At 37.3% G+C, this 4,607-nt stretch overlaps 1 long non-coding RNA gene across 2 annotated transcripts; it reads left to right on the forward strand.

Annotated features, from left to right (window-relative positions):
* Positions 1 to 438: 438 nt before the first annotated feature.
* LOC146690360 (uncharacterized) lies at positions 439 to 2,334 on the forward strand. Of its 2 annotated transcripts, XR_014915611.1 has the most exons (4): positions 439 to 626; positions 963 to 1,121; positions 1,445 to 1,540; positions 1,957 to 2,334. It is a non-coding gene; the product is annotated as an uncharacterized LOC146690360 (long non-coding RNA). The 2 variants fall into 2 exon arrangements; XR_014915610.1 differs by having other exon boundaries at positions 439 to 1,121.
* Positions 2,335 to 4,607: the final 2,273 nt, after the last annotated feature.

The raw sequence follows: 4,607 nt of genomic DNA on the forward strand, positions 1-4,607 counted from the left end.
TTTTTCAATAGCACTGTTACTTTAAAGTAATGTTTAAAGCTGACTTGACAGTTTGTCAGCTGGTGTAAGATTGCCTAATGTACTGTAAGTTAATTGTCACACGCAAATTAAAGTTGTACTTCATGCTCTATATTATAAGATTGCTACATTTTCAGAGCTTTTTACATAATGGGGAAGGAGACAATATTTAAGGAATGATTGTGTGTTGTTGATGTATATTGTGTTACAGATAGTATTATTTTTTCTAGAGTTATTGCATTTTTTTTAACATAGTAACAAAACAAATGTTTGAATTCAAGCTTGCATTTATGTTACATGTCATGTATGTTATCAATCATATACTTGATATAGTAGACAAGTGGTTATATGTAAGTTAATATGATTCCTTACATATTTTTTTCATGATGTGTCTGGTTTTGGCTTGTTGATGTATTCAGCTCCTGCATCTATGGATTCCTTCTGTGTGTTAGATATGGATGTTTTATCCCATTGCAAAAGTGCTTTTGGCAAAATTGACTATGTCTCTTGTGTTTCAGGGGTGGATTTCATGCAATGCCGATTTTGCAAATTCACAAGCTCCAATCAAGAGACTCTTTTGAAACATTTCCGCCTTCATCACGGACAAGGTGCACATTGGCCATGCATTCACACAGACTGTGTATGTGTATTTAAAACACCTGGAGCATTACGATCACACCTCTCAAGGTCACACTCAATAGTAAAAATCCACAAAAATTCCACATTTCAGTGTGAACATAATATGTATTTGCATATTGATACTGTTTTTTGTGGAGGGTGTTTCTATTCCTGTGAAAAATGTGTATTCATGAGAGATTTTTGAAGTAGATTTTGCGGTTGATAACACAGTCAGGCATACAACATGGTGCAGACTGTACAAGGCAGCTACCCAGAAATTTTCTGTGCTGAATAAATGGCAATATTTTGGTTATTGTCTTGTTTAGATATCTGAAGAATTTCATCGGATCACAAGCAAAGACCTCCTGGGGACGTTCAATGCATCCCTCGACAAATTTGTGCCTGGCCTGCTGAAACTATACCGGTCTAAGAAGGGAGCTCTTGGTGAGGACATGGAAGACATCTTGGATAAACTTGATGAACAGGTAAGTGCTCCTTTACCTGACATTTTTAGAAGAGAGTATACCTTGGTCATAACAGAAAAAAATGTTGGCTTCAGCCAAAACACATCAATGGAAATGAATGTCATCAGTCATTACTTTGTTTTTATTTGGCGGTATTTTATTTAATTTGTAAAAAGAAAGTAAAATCGTTAAAATGGTGTTTTGTTTTTTTAAGTTTTACATGTTGCTGGGCCTGATCTGTATTTTATTTTCATTACTATAAGAGTTCTGATTTTGCATTGTGTGTAGGTACACCATGTTACTATACTAATTTAAATGCTTGTTTTCCACTGAATACTCTTTAGATATCTGACATTGTGTCCCACCGAAAGACAGCAGCACTGAGAGGCCTGCCCATTTTCCTCGGAGAGGATGCAACACAGGTTTTCCTGAAGTGCTTAGTAAGTACAAAAAAGTAATGCAAGCAAAACTAATTGCTATGAGATGTTTTTAAAAGATGATTTAATCCAAAATGGAAATGTCCACTTCCTCAGTGCAGTCCAGATAATTTTATGGTGAGGATTGCAGTTGTCATAACTCTCGCTGCTTTTTTTTCTGCTGAGGAGCACCTGGGCATTTTTAGTGGGAGTTCAACAGCAGAAAATATTTTTGTACAAAACTCATCACAAGCACAAGGTTGGTTGGTGAAAGATATTGTGCCGTTAATTAAAGGAAAATAAGCTTTTTCTTTTTAAAACCTCCATGAGTCAAATGAGCATCATGGTATAGAGGTTAAAGTTAAGATCTTTAGAAATGTACTTTGTCTTTAATTTTTCTTAGCTTTCAATAATTCATATTTTACTTTTCTTCTCTTCAGGACACTGACATTTTGGAACCAGTGTTGAACGGTGCATCAGTTGCCATCCTGACCATCCTGCAAGATGATGATGCCAATACTTCTGTTTGAGAACAGGCTGTTGTGTTGGAAGGGGACATCGTGCTACATAACATTCCAGACCTCTCTACTGCCTTGGCATACCTCTTTGGCCTTCTGTATGCCCTCAACATTGATTATCCAAAGCAGATGAGTTTACCTTTGAAGCAATTCAGGGCATCTTTTTTGAACTCGGTGGCTCTCGATGCTCACAGCGCATAAGGTCTCTAAAAACAAAGCTTTTGCTGTGTCTGTTAATGGGGAAGCCAGACATGAGTTTAACTTGTTCTTAAACATGTTCAAGTGCATTGTAGAGTCATGTAAAAAAACAAACAAACAAAAAAAAAACAGTAGTTCAACGCCTTTCCCTCTATATAATCGTTCACCTGTTACAAAGAGTTGCATATTTAGTGTTTGAACTGTTAAAATTAATTAGGAATAAGTGAAGGAAAGAGGGAGGAAAGGAAGAAGGGAGAAAAGAAGGAACAGTCAAAACAGAATGGTTCATTTTGACCTGGTCGGTCAATATGAAGGTGAAGTGAATAAGTGATTATTTGAAATGTAAATATTAGTCAGATGAATCTGTATTATTGAGAATCTATGGTGAAATTTTGTCTTGTAGGATTTTAAAAGATTTGTTATAGTGTTTTTCACTCCACCTGAAGCATGGAACTGGTATTTTACCTGATAGTTCGCTGTTCATTGATGGTAACATTTCTAATGACTTTTGACTTCTGTAGTTCATCATCGTAAGCCCATGTAAAATGTCAATGTCTGGGTACATAGGCAATTGTTTGTTGCACTACCCTATTTAGTGTGCAATAGTTAAGTTAAGCTTTTACAGGACAGTCAGGGTGTGAACGTGAATGACTAAGCTGCTGGACACTTTTCTTTTTTTCTGGACTCTGGAATTTTAATGTCTCTGCTGGGGTGCTCAAAGCACCCTAAAGAAACTGGCAACACGTTTTTTTCTGTTTGTTTGCTTTTTTACAGAAATTCACCCCACTGCCCATGACCTTCTGAAATATACTGAAAGCACTGTTGAAAAAAATAAATACGTTTTTACATAACATTCAGTTGTGCTTTGTTTTATTCTATATCTGTTTGAGTGTTTTTTCAAGTACGATAACAGCATACATTTTTCTTTATTAATATTGGTAAATTTTCAACTCACTGGAGTAAGAATTGTATGATTATTCAACAAGAATATCTGTGTTTGGTGAATTTAGGAATACATGGCCTTGGAGGGAATAATTGTATGTTAATTCAACAGGAATATCTTTGTTTGGTGAAGGCAGAAATACATGGCATTAAAACCAGAATTTCTTTGTTAGACTTACAGGATTATCCTAATTAGGTGAACAAGTAGATCCAAGTTGGCAGAACATGAAAATATTAGTTAAGTCAACTACAGTTGGCAGAAGTTGAGAAAACTCAAAAATCTCTTGCATCATGTTGCCTTGAAATTTAAAGTTTTCTCAACTTTTTCTTTTTTACAGTGTGGGTATTCATGAGCCCTCGTCTCTCTTTGTGTTTATTCTATGTTTTTCCCCAGCCCGTTATGGGAGAGAGAGCGCAGGGAGAACACAGGTTCTCCCTGCGCTCTCTCTCCTCCTGTCTGAACCTCTGTACTTCCTGTTTTACTTCGCCCGTCTCCCGTCAGTGTTGTGTTCACTCCTGCCATGTCTCGTTATGATTATCAGTGTCACCTGTGTTCCCCATGTGCTCCTACTTCCCTCGTTAACCCTCTGTGTATTTATGTCTGCGTCTCCCTCAGTTCTGGGTCGCGTTCTCCCTCATGTTATGTGTGATTCCCCTGTGTTCCTTGGTGAGCTTTATGTTAGTTTTTCCCAGTTTAGTTTTGTATTTCCGGTCATCTTTTGTCAGCAATAAAGCTGCTTTTTGAGTTCATCCCCTGAGTCTGTGAGTTTTGCGATTGGGTCCTCATCCTGCCTGCCACACAGCAATCCATGACAGACCACACAAAACAACAAAGTGTATGATTACATTATTTCCATGGTTGTGAGAAAAACTTGTAATAAAACCAAGCTACACATATCTACAGTCTATAGTCTACGTTCAAAAGACATCTTCATGAATGAATTGGGTTACAAGATTCAAGAACAAGAAGAGCAGACTGGTAGAAAACATCTAAACAACCCTGTTGTGACAAAGAAGTGTTAGGACAGATCAAACCCAGGAAAAAAGTAAAAAGTACAGAAGAGAGGAACAGCTGAAAAAAGTGGCAAACAAACTGAAAGTCTGAACTTCTATTGGATCTAATTGTATAATGATTTAAACTCGCAGAGTATGAGCTACAGTTTTCCCCGTTTTGGAGGAGGTTGTAGCTCAGGAGGTAGAGCATGTCACCTACTAATCAGAAGGTTGGTGGTTTGATCCTTGGCTGCTCCAGGCTGTGTGCCAAATATCCTTGGGCAAAAAATTGCTCTCTGTTGCATCCATCGGAGCGTGACTGATAAATAGAAAGCACTAGTTCTACTTTTCTATTTAGAATTAATACACAGGTGGATTTTTGTTGTTGCATTTCAGACGTGCAGGATTTTGGCCGACGGTTGACCAGCTACCATGATGAC

The sequence above is a fragment of the Copadichromis virginalis genome, linkage group LG16 (assembly GCF_057382275.1).
Source record: "Copadichromis virginalis isolate Kocher_CV1m ecotype Utaka linkage group LG16, C_Virginalis_male_GT1.1, whole genome shotgun sequence".
Lineage (NCBI taxonomy): Eukaryota > Metazoa > Chordata > Actinopteri > Cichliformes > Cichlidae > Copadichromis > Copadichromis virginalis.